The sequence below is a fragment of the Narcine bancroftii genome, chromosome 2, assembly GCF_036971445.1.
Source record: "Narcine bancroftii isolate sNarBan1 chromosome 2, sNarBan1.hap1, whole genome shotgun sequence".
NCBI classification, from domain to species: domain Eukaryota; kingdom Metazoa; phylum Chordata; class Chondrichthyes; order Torpediniformes; family Narcinidae; genus Narcine; species Narcine bancroftii.
Window position 1 is genome coordinate 104150475 of NC_091470.1, and position 15226 is coordinate 104165700.

The 15226-nt window shown below is 45.1% G+C and overlaps 1 protein-coding gene across 2 annotated transcripts in view; it reads right to left on the reverse strand.

Moving 5' to 3' along the window:
- Window positions 1-15226, reverse strand: part of LOC138754056 (secreted frizzled-related protein 1-like) — a 137573-nt gene that overhangs the window by 112652 nt on the left and 9695 nt on the right. The window lies entirely within an intron of this gene.

A 15226-nucleotide genomic window follows, 5' to 3' on the forward strand; every position in this document is an offset into this window, starting at 1 on the left:
ACCAGCGGTTTATATGAGCCATTGAACTTGAATAAACTGTTTCCCAGCTGTCAAAACTGTTAAAAGTTTATGGGATCCCAAGGAATTATTATGTCAAAAAGGCATTCAATATCATCGTCCCAAGCACATTCACTCCTAATCTGTGGGATCTAAGCTTCAGAACTGCCCCCTCCTTCCACCCCACCCTCCATCTGGATCCTTGACTAACAGGGAATCAACATTTCCAGAATCGCACTCAGCACCAGCACTTCTGAAGGATATGGATTCAGTCCCCTACAACACTCCCTCCGTTACGAATTAAGTTAGCAGCAATGGGAATCACCAAGACAATGGTAATTTCAAAACAAGAATTTTTATTATCATTAATAACATAACATTACTTACTTAACTCTAATTTAACCCCACAATGCGCGCGTGTTAAAACTCAAAGTCTTTACTGCTGATCAAAAGCAATAATGAAGTACGTTGAAACATCAAGTCAGCAGACAGCTTTAAAACTCACAAATTTCTTTTGTATGGTTGTTTTCAGAACAATGTTTCTTCATGCGAATGATTTTCTCCCACTTGCACGGAGATTTTGGAATCTGTGTTCCATGCGATAAATCTGCCCTCTTTCCAAAGAGACAGCAAAGTGGTTCTTTTCTTCCACGATGATTTCACAAACCCAGACAAGGGTTAACTGAAGTGCCCATTTGGAAAAGGACATGGTTATGCTGCCCTCTTTTTCTCAGAGCCACTTATTCTGTGTTCTCCTTTGACCAGGAGTAACATGCAACCTTTTCTGGTTACTGCATCTTCAATCCTGTCTTCCACAGGATGGTTAACTTTCTTCTGTTCAAAATGCCTCTGGTTCCAGTAATATCTTTTCTCTTAAAATTCTTATCACATGACACATGATATCATTTCTGTTCCTGTTTCATTTCTCCAAAAGCATGAATCATGCCAGATGGCCTTTTGAAGTTACTTCCAAAGTTAATTCACGTCTAGATGCTAAAAGCATCTCTGCCTACTTATAAGTGGGTATGACTCCGAACTGTCTATAATCATTGAATTAAAAGTCCTGCTTGTTTGAACAACTGCCAGCAGAATGCTGTGTGTACACACAAATGCTTTTAAGCAAAAGCCCATTGTTCTTGAGTTTCAATTATGAAACCACTTCAGTTTTATGGCTCCAGACGCTTCTACTCTGAAAATGGCTAGCCATCTGCCATCTCAAAGAATTATGTGTGTGTCTGTGGGTGACCCTGTATCCAAACCCACAAACTATCTTTACTAAGAAATATATATCTTACAGCTAAACTTTAAAGATTAATATTAACACAAATTCATTACACCACCACAGTACCATTCCAACTCCCTGACATCACAGTAGTAGGTTAGGTATCAGACAACGATGAGATGGAATACAAGAACTAGACTGGAAGTCTAGTGTCATGGTGCCAAGATAACTACTTCTATCTCAACATCAATCAGATGAAGAAGTTTGTACAGTAAACTCACTGGCATTACCATTACCATTGGCTCTGGGAGAGAGGGAAGAGACCATACCCCTGACATTAAAAGAGTGGTTCTTAGGAATAAACGTCTACAATGACCTGAACTGGGACAAGCATGTTGATGTGATTGGTCAAAAAAACACACTATTCCCTTGACTTCCTTAGAAGACTAAAGATGTTCCCCATGTCCCTCAACCCCGTCGAAAACAGACTTGGTGGATACATCAACAACGTGAGACAGGAGCTGCTCTGGTCAAGAAAGTGGTGACTGCAGCTCAGAGCATCACGCAAAGCAGCCTCCACGCCTCGGATTCCAACTCCACCTCCTGTTGCCTAGGGAAGACAGTGGACATACTGAATGGCCCACCGCACCAGGGACAAAATGTCTGCTCCCCCCCCCCCATGGGGAGTAGTTTCAAGATTGTGAAAGTGAACATTGACAGGCTCCTTCACCGCAGCCGTCAGACTCCTGACTGAACCCCATGACAGAGCTCTCATGCTGCCCTTGCTTGGTGCTAATTGACCCTCCTTTCCATCGTAACTCCATTCTTTGTAAAATGTGCTCTTTGCGTCGATGTATGAATGCTGGAGATAATCTGTTGGATTGCTTCCAGAAGAAGCCTTCTCAGTGAAAAACATGGCAAAGAAGCCTTTACTTAGAAAGGATAGTTGTAGGTATCAAAAAGAATGTTTCATGACAGGAAAACATTCACAAGGTTCACAAGACACAGAAGAATAACAGCATCGAGCTCAAGGACCCCAGTGCTTACTTTGACAAAAGTCCAGTCACACCAACTTCAGCTGCTATCTTTCAGATTCTGAATTTATTGTCATGAACAAGTCATGAAACTCAGTGTTTGCTGCAGCATCTTAGTGTAAATATTCATATTATAACCATCTTACAACATTACTATATAAAATATAATGCACGAAAAGTAAGGCAATGCCTGTGGTTCATTGATTATTCAGTAATCTGATGGCGGAGGGGAAGAAGCTGTCCTTGTGCTGCTGAGAGCTTGTTGTCAGGCTCCTGCGACTTTTCACCCTCGATGGTAGCAGAGTGTAGAGGGCATGGCCTGGGTGGTGGTGGAGGGACTTTGAGGATAGAGGCTGCTTTCTTAAGACACGGCCTCACATAGATGTCCTTGGTGGAGTGGTCGGGTGCCCGTGATGTCTCAGGCCGAGTTAACAATCCTTTGAAGTTTACATCAATTCAGCGCTTTACGCCCCGGCTCCCACCGGAGGAAACGGGACCCACATGATGTGAATGGCAGCACAGTCGCCACAGGGTTGGGGTTGGGGGTGGGGAAATTGTATACACAGGTGTTTCATGCAAAGCGTAATGAGGATTCCATCAGCTGCAGAGGGGCGAAAGATTAATGGCACTGGCGTGTTGGATTGCAGTCTTCCTGACAAACTCTGCTCAGAGCTATTTACATCACATGCTGATACAGCAGACCCCAGCCCCTCGCTTCCCCGCCTGCTGTTTGTTTTACTTGTCACGCTTAATTTCACAGCAAAGAAAGTAAAAGCTGCCTCAGCTTTTTCTCCCCCACTCTACCCTCCAGGAGATTTGAGCGCTTTTGTCCCATGAAGGGAAAAGCAAGCAGCCTTTCTATTGGCTATTGCTTCATTTTAGTTTTCGAGCAGCTTTGCCAGCGCTCAGGGCAGGGAAAATATTCCAGAGGGTCAGCCTGCAACTTCACGGGCACCCGTCCTCACCCTGTCGAGGACAGGAGTCTCTATCCTCAAGGAACCCCCACCACCCAGCCCGTGCCCTCTTCACTCTGCTACCATCGGGGAAAAGGTACAGGAGCCTGAAGACGAGCGCTCAGCAGCACAAGGATGGCTTCTTCCCCTCCGCCATCAGATTCCTGAATGATCAATGAACCACAGACACTGCCTCACTTTGACTTTTTATTTATTTTCGTAAGATGGTTAATAGAAATTTTACACTGTGATGATGTCGCAAAATAACAAATTTCATGACATGTTCATGACAATAAATTCTGATTCTGATTTTTAAAACCACTCTTAAGCTCCCTTTTTGAAAATCTCATGAAATGAAGGTGCTTTTGAACACACTTTTTGATGGACCACTAAACTCTCCATTGATGAGCTTGTTGTGAACTCCGAGACTTGCAGAGCTGTTGCGGATTTCACTGGAACCCCTGAAACTGCATTCCATCAACTACTTTCCACCAACACTCCCCTCTGTGGTCCCCTCTCCCCTCTGGGTGGTCTAGTTCGGGTATCACGAGAATCTTGGCAATTTTGGGCGTGAAGCTAATGAGGTAAATCACAAGCCGTTGTCAGGTGGCTTCTGTAAACAGGCAGCCAATCCATTACATCCACGATTACAAACTGAATGTGGTGGCACTCCGAGAGCTGCTTCTATGGCAGTGCTGCCACTGGGGCGGACCAGTGGAGGGCAGGGAGAGGAGACACAGTGCTCCTCCACAGGGTCCTACTGCCCACTCCAACTGCCAACAGTTCTGTACAGGCTTCAAGTGGCCCATCAAGGAGCCGACGGTGATTTATTTTAAAATCGTGTGACCGCGGGGTCTGAGCCCAAGATGACGGTGCGCAAGGTCAGCAGCGACCTCGAGGGGAAAGCAGAGAACCGGTGCAGGGCATCAGAAAACTGGGAGGCCACCACCCCCTCTCCTCCTCCCCAACGCTTTGAGGAGAATCAGAAGAGATAGTGGATCAGTGAAGAATAGACATGCGGTGGGCTTTTGGCGACTTGAGGCGAGGGGCCCACGTAGGCTGCGGGCTGCTGGCAGCTGGGGTCAAATGACTCATCAAGCAGCAGACTGCAGGAGACCAGCTCAAGACCGCCTGAAGGGGTACCAAGTATCAGAACCGGGGCACAAGAGGTTGCCGAGAGCGCCGAAGGCTTCGTGATTGTGTCAGAGGTTTGGATCTAGAGCTCGGGTGGCCGATGGTTTGGACTAGAGTCTATGTGGCTGCGGAGGCTGCAGGATCACTGGAGCCAAAACCACAGAGTCCCTTTTGCTTCTCTTTCTCTGACTGTTAGGGGTGCCGGACAATTTCTGCTGATGGCGAATCTTTGTCTGTCTTACATTTACTAAAGTCAATTTTTGTGTGTATTACACCTGTTTTATTACATGACAATAAAGGAATCTTGAATCCTACCCTGGTGTAGAACTGGAGATATAAAGAATAGTCTCTTAGAGCATAAGAAATAGGAGCAGGACAAGGCCATTCGACCCATTGAGCCTGCTCCGCAGTTCCATGAGATCATGCTTGATCTGATGATCACCCAGCTGCATTTTCCCTATAATCCCTTAATTCATGTGCTACGTAGAAATCTTCCGGCCTTTCTTGTCTTTTGAAGCCCTCTTTCAAATGTACATTCTTCCCTCACCCCCCGCTACTTGTAGACACAAAGCCTAGCACTCCCTTCTCATCTCCTCTGCAAAGGAGTGAGGAGGAGAAGCCTGGAGTTTGACGAAGAGGGGAAGGATTGAACATGGAGTGAATCTGGTCTGGAGAAGAGACTAAGGGCAAACAGCCCTGACAAGGAGATTCAAGATTCAATTTATTGTCATAGTAACAAAACAGTGTCATATCACATGGATTTTTTTTTTTGCCTGCTGCAAGCCCAACAGATTTCCAACCAGCAGGAATCGCCTAAACGCCTCTTAAAGTCAGAGAGAGAGAAGTAAAGGAGAGTCCCCAGTGTCCATAAATTCACCTCCACAGCCCAGTCCAGTCCAAACCCGAGCTCCAGATCCGAACGTCCGACACAGTCGGGAACCCTTCGGTGCCCTTGACACCTCCTCAGATCCCGGTTTCGATTACCTGGTACCCCCGCCAGCCTCCAGTTCCAGTCCCCAGCCAGTCCGAAGAGCATCCCCGAAGAGCTTCAACATTTGGCTCATGACGCTGGATTGTTGCAGTCAAGGAAATGGGAATGGAGGAGACGAGGAAAAAAGGAGAATCTTGAAAGCAAGGAACCGCTGGGGCAGCACGTTTGGCGTAGCAGTTAGCACCATGTTGTGACAGCCCCAACAATCAGGACCAAGGTTTCTACGTTCTCCCCATGTCTGCGCAGGTTTTTCCCATGGGCTCCAGTTTCCTCCTACCCTTCATAACATAGGTTAAAGGTCAATTGGGCAGCAGGGGCTCATGGGCTGAAAGGTGCCAGGCTGTATCTTTAAATTTACATTTTTCTTAAATTACCTTTAAATTTCAAAATTTATATTACAGCCTCTGAAACAAACACCCGAGTCCTGATTAATCAAAGATTCAGCCAGAGAGAATTCAAAAGGAGACACAAGGCAGGATTTGACTCCTAGTCCCGATCGCTGATGCTGTAACAGCGTGGCACTAACCGCTACACTAACCGTGCCACCAAGTGCCAGCAACCCAGGTTCACATCCGGTGCTGTCGGGAAGAAGTTTGTACGTTCACCCTGTGTCTGCATGGGTTTCTTCTGGGAGCTCCAGGTTCCACCTTTTAAAAGGTATCGGGGTCGTAAGTTAATTGGTATTTGGATGGCACGGGGTCATGGGTCGTTAGGGTCTGTTACCGTGTTGAATGTCTAAAATTTTTAAAATAAGTTAAAGGGATATTGTATATTTGAATTATTCGAGGATATAATGAGCAGGATGGATCAATGGTTCTCAACCTTTTTCCTTTCCACTCACATACCACTTTAAGTAATCCCTACACCATCGGTCCCCTGTGATTAGTGAGGGATTGCTTAAGGTGTTTTGTGGGTGGAAAGAAAAAGTTTGAAAACCACTGTTTTAATCGTCCTTAATTGACTCGATATGTGCACAGTTTCATAACTCCAAAGGAAATGGGCCAATGGCAATTTTTCTCAAGCAAAAAACTTCAGTAACAATTGGGTCGAGAGCAGTGGTTCTCAACCTTCCCTTCCCACTCACATCCCACCTTAAGTAATTCCTTACTAATCACAGAGCCCCAATGCCGTAGGGATTACTTAAAGTCGGGTGTGCGTGGAAAGAAAAAGGTTGAGAACCACTGGGATAGATGATAGGAAACCAGAATATTGAATGTATTTGGACATTTCATTGCCATTGGTAATTTTATAGCAATATTTGACAATCCTGCAAAACAACAAATTTTGTGACATGTTTATTACAATAAATTCTGATTCTGTCAAATTGTGGTGGAAATTCAGTAACACATTACTTCACCATATAAAAACTCAAGACATTGGAGACAATGCATTTACTTAAATAGAGAACTGACTAGCCAATAGGAAAGAGAGGGATGGGATAAATGGATTATTTTCAGATTGGCAATTTGTAACTTGTTAGGTACCAGTTAATAGTGTAAACATAATATGGGGACCCAAGGGGCAACATACTTCGGTAGAAAGAATAAATAAACAGTATGTATTTAAAAGGAAGAAACGACAGAATAATATGCCATGCAAGAGATTCTAGTGTCATTGCAACTTAGCATGCAGGAATCCAGTAAAACCCCTGGTATCCGGTATCTACAGTAGATGCCGGATAAGCATTTTCCAGTTGCTTGGGACTCACTATTACAAGGCCTAACTAATACACCTGCATTCTTAAACAGTCTAAAAGACAAAAATACTACTTACACTGAACAAGCTTCATGTGCATGAGTATATAAAGCATTTTACTATATTTTCAGTCACATTCTTTGAAAACATTTAACCGTCGGTCATCTGCAGGTTCCTCCCCCTCCATGGAGCCGACCGAAAGATGAACAATAACATTACAGATAATTAACCCCCCCCCCAAGTTTACAGATAAAGCCTCTGACCGGGGCAACTCCTACTAAGCAGGGAGAAGGAGACACTTCATCGAGAGTCGCCCAAACGGTGAGCGGCATCAACCTGGGTGACCCCATTGGTGTTTCACATAACTTTATTCAAACAGCTGCTATGGCCAAAGCCCGGCCAAGGGACTCCGCTGGCTGAATATTTGCTTCCTTCTTCAGAGAACATTTACATTTACAATTTTAAGCTTCTATTTATATTTTTATTTATTTAATTTTTAAAATATATTTAGCTTCATTAATTTTTTTTTGCCAGTTGCTTGAATTCCGGATATCAGAGGTTTTACTCTATTTGTCTGTGGTGGAGAGGAGAGGGATTAGCCAAACCTTGTCACCACTGTTCGGGGTGAATACCTGCGAAACTCTGTACAATTGTGGCCTCACTTAAGCTGGGATATGCTCACATTGGAGGTAGTTCGGAAAAGCTTCACTTGTTGTGGCACGGTTGGCGTGATGCTATTACAGCGCAAGCTACGAGGATTCTGTTGTAAGGAATTTGTATGTTCTCCCCATGTCTACTTGGGTTTTCCCTGAATGCTTTGGTTTCCTCCCACCGATCAAAACAAATGGGGTTGGTAGTTCATTTGGGCAGCATGAGTGTTACTGTACCGTACATCTAATTTAAATTTAAATTGATTCCTGGGATGAATGAGTTACATTGAACAGAAAAATTGAGTGGGTGTGCCATTGAGTAAGGTGAAGCTGAGAGAATAAGATTATTGAAACATAGACATAGACCACGGCAACTGGCCCTTTCGGCCCACGAGCCCTTGCTGCCCAATTAACCTGTAACATCCCGGTATATTTTGAAGGGTGGGGAGGAAACAGGAGCCTCCGAGGAAAGCCCATGCAGACACTGGGAGAAGGTACAAGCTCCTTACCCCGCTCCCGATTGCCTGTAACTTTCCCAGGGCAATTGGCAGGGAATATTCCAATGATTAAGCGTGCAGGAAAGGTGTATCTGAGCTGCATTGGCCAATCATGTTTGCTGAATGTTTGGTGAAATAGCTCATCCAAGGTCTCCTGAAAACCTGCATTGCGTTAGGACTGTGCAGGACACTCCCTACAAGATAAGAAGCCGAACCTATTCACAGTTTCACAGTGCTCTGGAATGTGAGTGATGCCACATAATTGCAAAATTTCAAGCCCATTTCATGCAAAGATGGATTAAGAAACAAAAAAAATGTAAATGTAAACACAATCCCTCTTTGCTTCCAAGCAACTGAAGCGTTTCAAGGTCTTCGCAAGCCACAAAAATCCAGCCAGAGTGGTTCGTAATCATCATGTGAAACTGGAGATGCTGCAGCTGGTATGATGTGCCTTCCCTGGTCTCTGCGATTTTACGCATTCGCTCACAATTTACACGGGGTTTCTCTCGATGAAGGTGGTGGCTCATTGCTGCGGCATCACCTCTATACCCCACCGATGCTGGGTGGCATTCACACTGAAATATGAATGACTGCAATATTGTTGCTTTAAATTTATTCAAGGAGAGCCTGTGCAAGGATTTACATTCCGACTTTAATTGTTTGCAGGGAAAGTGTCTCCCTTTTATACAAAGCATCGTTGGGATTATTTTTCCCTCTTGTGACACTGGTCCATGATTTCTTAATGCTTTTTCCAGATTCTTCCAACCCAAAGTCCACACCGCCCAAATACACCCATACATCCTTGGAACGGTTCATGATGGTATTTGCAATTCTACGTTTAATGTCCATTTTTTTTTGGACATCACATACAACCCTGAGATTTTTCCCCTTCCCCCCACCTATTCTTTTGTTTGGACGCCTGTCGACATTTTTCCGTACCTCGATGAAGGGGTCAAACCTGAAACATTGGTTCTGTATTTTTACCTTTGCTATATAAAGGATGCTGTTTGACCTGCTGAGTTTCTCCAGCTTTGTATTTTTACTTCAAATACGGTGTCTGCAGACTTTTGCATTTTACTCCTGAGATTGTTTTGCCTGCAGGCCAGGAAGAATTTCTATTTATCGGTAGTGCAAATGTCCAATTCAGAAAAAAAAATATTCAATAACATGCACCGTAAGAGTCCTGGGGATCAGAGGTGGAGAGGGTGAGCTATCTTGGGAGTCACTATCTCGGAGGATTTTTCCTGGATCCCACACACTAAAGGCATCGTGAAGAAAGCCCGTCAGCGCCTCTACTTCCTCAGGAGTTTGTAGAGGTTTGGCATGACACCAGAAACCCTGGCAAATTCCTACAGATATGTGACGGAAAGTGTGCTGACCGGCTGCATTGCAGTCTGCTATGGGGACACTAATACCCCTCCCTGAGCGTAAAGTCCAGCAAAAGCTAATGGACGCAGCCCAGGACATCACAGGCAAAACCCTCCCCACCATTGAGAACGTCTACATGGAGCACTGCCATCGGAGAGCTGCAGCAATCATCAAGGATCCATCAGGAAAGAGGTATAGGTGCCTCAAGACTCACACAACCAGGTTCAGGAACAGCTGCTACGCCTCCACCACCAGACTCCTCAATGGCAAACTCAATCAGAGACTCATTTAAGGTCTCTTACTTTTGCACTTTATTAATTTTATTTCTCTAGGTATTGCTCAGTTTGTTTACTTTTCTTAATCTGTTTAAATTCAGATTTATTGTCAGAGTACATACGTGATATCACATACAACCCAGAGATTCTTTTTCCTGCGGCCGAGGCAGAATTACCACTTATTGGTAGTGCACAATGTATACATGTAAACAAATAAAAAAATGTAAACAAACTGACTTTGCAAAATAGAGAAGGAAAAAAAGTACAAAAGTAAAAGTTCTTAAATAACTCCCTGATCGAGGAGTTTGATGGTTACATGTGTACGTTGAGTACAGTTTCTTTTGCATTACCAATAAGCGGTAATTCTGCCTGGCCCACAGAAAACATGTATCCGAGGGTTGCATGCGATGTCATGTCCATACTCTGACAAGAAATCTGAAATCTGAATCTGTTACCAGACTGCGAGGGTTGAAAAGGCAATGCGACGGCTTGAAAATGTTCACTGGTGCATGAAGGAAGGATTATCCTCAAATATCCTGGAACTGAACATGGAAAGAAGCTCTTCCTCTTTGGGAGCTATTGAACAAGTTCTCTCCTCCCAACGTACAGGAATGTCTTACTCTTTGGAATTTTCTATCATCAATCTTTCTGGTGGTGAACTCCCAGTTGAATTTGCATGGGGGTTGTTGTAATTAGCCAATGGATGAAACTCAATACCTTAGAAGAGCAAAATGAACCATGTGCCAGCTTTAATACAACCGCAGTGAAATCACTTCTGTTTTAAGGAAGTGGCTGATTTTTTTTTTGCTCAGCATCTGATTCAAGTAAAAGCCATTCATATATGGATGTTATATTCAACCATTTCTTGACTTGATCTGACGCCGTTTTCTCATCCATCAGACAATTTTCCATCATCCTCTTTCAGCGCTAGGGTGTATGGTATTGAAATGGAAGATCTATCAATGCACCAACCTGTTCGAGTTGGCCCGCCCATGAACCTTTTACACAGGGTCCAGGATAAGGTGAGAGAAGAAAGGGTCCTGACGGACAACTGTTTTCACACAGCGGGTGGTGGGTGCAGGGAGTGAGCTGCCAGAGGACATGGTACAAGGTTTCAACGACAGTTAGAGACAGACGTGGACAGGAAAAGTTGGCGCTTGGCCCCAATACAAGGGATTGTGGCCAGGTGATTGGGTGCACGGTTGGCGTAGGGCAGCACGGTTGGCATACCGGTTAGCACAACGCCTTTATAATGCCTGTGATTGCGACTGGACCTGGGTTCGAATCCCACGCTGTCTGTAAGGAGTTTGTACATTCTCCCCGTGTCTGCCTGAGGCTCCAGTTTCCTTCAAAAAAAAAACCAGGATGTAGGTTAATGGGGTATAAATTGGGTGGCATGGACTCGTAGGCCGAATTGGCCGGTTACAGTGCAGTATGCCTAATATTTTTTAAATTAAATTTAAGGCAAAGGTTGATTGGCCAGGGCATCAAAGTTACGGGGAGAGTTCGGGGAGAGGAGCAGTCAAGGAGAATTGATCAGCTAATGATTCAATGGCAGGACAGATTGGATGGGCTGAATAGCCTATTTCTACTCCTTTGAATGAAATGAAGGCAAATGGGGGACGAGCTTTGGGAGACAACTTGATCTAGTTAGGCCAAAGAGTAAAACCAATGTATCAAAGTAATTATTGCATCACACTTCCAGGTAGCAGCAGGACAAGGCATAGACCATAAGATATAGGAGCAGAAATAGGCTATCCAGTCCATTGAGTCTGCCCCACCATTTAATCATGAGCCGATCCATTTTTCAACACTAACCCCACTGCCCGGCTTTCTCCCCATAACCTTTGATGCCCTGACTAATCAAGAACCGATCCCTAAATCCCTCCACAACTGCCTGTGGCAACAAATTCCATAGATTCACCACCCTCTGGCTGAAGAAACTCGTCTGTGTTAAGTGGACGCCCTTCAATCCTGAAGTTGTGCCCTCTTGTCCTAGACTCTCCCACAATCTGTCCATGCCTTTCAACATTCGAAAGGTTCAAATGAGATCCCACTCTCCTCCCCTTAAATTCCAACAAATACAGGCCAAGAGCTGGCAAATGCTTTCATTCCCAGAATCATCCTTAAGATGAGTGAGGGCCAGGGTAGACCAGAAAGACCACTGCTGCCGAAAAGCTGGATTAACACACAAAATGCTGGAGGAAGGATTTCAGCACAAAGTGTTGGCTGTCTGCTGCCTTCAACGGATTTGCAACCTGTCCCACGGAGTTCCTTCTGCAGGGCGTGTCGCTCTGGGGAGGAACAGGGTGGTTTCATAAAGATTGGGAACAGGATAAAAGTAAAGCCTGAACATCTGCAGACACCGGGGTTGAGGTAGAAACACCACGCTGGAGGAACTGAGCAGGTCATAAAGGGCACTTTATATTGCAAAGATAAACATACATGATCGACATTTGAGCCCTTCAAAGTGTAACGCGACTGATTGCACTCAGAGACAAGTAAGGAGTACAAACACGCTTTTAATAGCTTACAACCAATGGCCAGTGGACACAATAGGGTTTAGATTGGGGCAGGTGAGGGTGGAGCCAGGGGAGGAGTCAGCCCTCTGAACAATGCAGAGACAGTGACTTCCAGTTCAAGGTATGAGCAAAATGTAGGCAGAGGGGGGAGGGGGAGATGCAGAGTCCCAAAGTGTTAGGTCTGCTTTGTTCATGAATGAGTGAGACAAACACCAGACTGAGTCGAAATCAGGGTTCTTTGTTCTTTATTACCGGATTGTAACACTTGCGACTAACGATGTTAGTCGGAGAATGCATTCTGCCGTTATCAGCAAAATGGTGATTTTTTTATACCCTTGGATACGTGCTTAGAACATCATCATATCATTACTTGTCCAATGACTAAAACTGTTGCTATCCTTTCCCTGCTAGCTTCCTGCCTCTCAATCCATCAATGTCTCTCTTATCTTGTAAGTACAAAGATGCATTCACATCTTGTTACAGCCCTGTATAGGGTAACTCCTTACACATTCCCATCTCATGATGTTTTACCTTACAAAAGGCAGGAGCTAATAGGTGGAGAAGGGAGGGAGGGCACAGCACCCAACAGGAGGGAGAGTGGGGGATGGCTCCGTGAACAGAGAGGGAAGGGGGGGCGGAGAGCTGGAGAGGAGTAGAAAGCGGAGAAGATGACTTTAACGCCAACCAGCTGACGCGGAAAGTTAGATGTTGCTCCTTCCAGCTGGCGAGGTGGTGTTGGTTTGGCAGTGCGCAGGGCCAGGGGAAGGCACGTCAAGACAGGAGTGAAGCCACTCCATGTGTTTGCAATTCAAGGTTTCGTTCCAAAATGATCCCCGCCAATGTTCAAATGGGTTGAATTCCAAGGGCTCCCATTGTTCCTGACTGTAGAAGGTGCCTTTCGCTGAGCTGCCTTGTTTTTTAAAGAGATCCTTCAGAATTGAATAGAAATCCGCCGAAAGTAACCTGTAAAGCTTCATCAGTGCAGAAGGCACAGTGCAGTCCAGGCCTCGCTTGTCACATCTTCAACGCTCTCTCTTTTGGTTTAGTCACCTTGGGAGACAAAGGCGTTGGACAATTTCCAGCCCTGACTGAAGATCTGTTGGCTCACTTGGCAACTTTTTTAAGTAATTCAGATATTGTTGCAACTTGTGTAGTCAAACAATGGAACAATATCTTCTCTGTTCCCTCATCTCAGAAGTGTTTCTCGTGCCATTTGATATCCCTCCTTTCTTCCTTCCTCAGTCTCTCCCTCACTATCATTCTCCCTCATGATTTCTTTCCACTTCTCATAGAGCACGGAACACTACAGGCCCTTCGGCCCTCAATGTTGTGCCGGCCCATATATTCTTTCCTAAAAAAGTACTAAACCCTCCCTACCACGTAACCCTCTATTTTCCTTTCATCCATGTATCTGTCTAAATGCCCCTAATCTTTCAGCCTCCACCACCATCCCTGGCAAAGCATTCCAGACATCCGCAACTCTAAGTGTTAAAAAAAAACTTACCCCTGATGTCTCCCGTAAACTTCCCTCCCTTCACTTTGTACATATGTTTGCTGATCCTGCCCTGGGAAACAGGTGCTGCCCATGCACCCTATCTTTGCCTCTCATAATCTTGTAGAACTTTCATCTCATCCTTCTATGCTCCAAAGTGAAAAGTCCCAGCTCTGCTAACCTTGCCTCATACGACTTGTTTCCCAATGCAGGCAGCATCCTGATAAATCTCCTCTGTACCATCTCAATAGCTTCCACTCATGCTCTCTTTATTGAGAGGGAGTATGGTTTGCAGTGATATTCGGTGACATCCATGAAGAAGCCTATCCACTCATTTCAATGTTTATTCCCTGCAACTCTGGTCCAGTATGTGCCACCTGCAATTAGACCTAAAGAATAATCTGACAGCATCTCCCAACCTCGCGATCTCATGCCCTGAGAGAGGCAGCAGTGGTGTTTCCTTTAGTACCTTTGCTTCCTCAGGAGTTTGCGGAGGTTTGGAAAATATCTGGCAAACTTTGACAGATGCCGCGCAGTCCATATCAGGCAGTGATGCCAACAGCCAGAATTCTCTCACGGTACACCAGTTGAGGTTTTTGAGAGTCTTCAGTGACATACCGAATCTCCTCAGACAACTCACAGAGTATAGCTCCTGGTGGAGCCTTCTTGGTGATTGCATCAACGTGGAGGCTCCAGGACAGATCCTCAGAGATGTTGACACCCAGGAATTTGATGTTCTTGACCCTCTCCTCTCCAAAGCCCTCGATGAGGTCTGGGTCATGTTTCCTGAAGTCCATAATCATCTCCTTGGTTTCATTAAGGTTGAGCGCAAGGTTATTGATGTGACACCACTTAACGAGCTGATCTATCTCCCTCCTGTATGCTTCCTCATTGCCATTTGCTACTGCTGATCTATACCCCAAAGGCACTTTCCTTCCTTGCACACATCTCAATACCCTGAGCAGAAAAGTCCTGCTTATCCTCTGCACCCACAATCTTTTGAGGGGAAGAATTCACATTTCTTATGTAGCACACAGTTCCCGATTTTGCCTCTGATCTCTTCCCCCCCCCCCAAAAAAAATCCCTGATTACAGGCTGAAAATGCTATTACACAAATTGCATTAACATTTCTAATAGTCTCACTGGAAATTCTTTTGCATTTTAATTCTATAGCTCCTTGCACTCAAAACATGGACTGAACTCCTTGGAGTTCAGAAGAATGGGGGAGTGGGGGGGCTCATAGAAGCCTTTCGAATGTTGAATGGCCTGGACGGAGTAGATGCAACAAAGTTGTTTCCCGTGGTCGGGGAGTCTAGGACAAGAGGGCACAACTTCAGGATTGAAGGGCGCCCGTTTCAAACAGAGATGCGGGAGAATTCCTTCAGCCAGAGTGGCG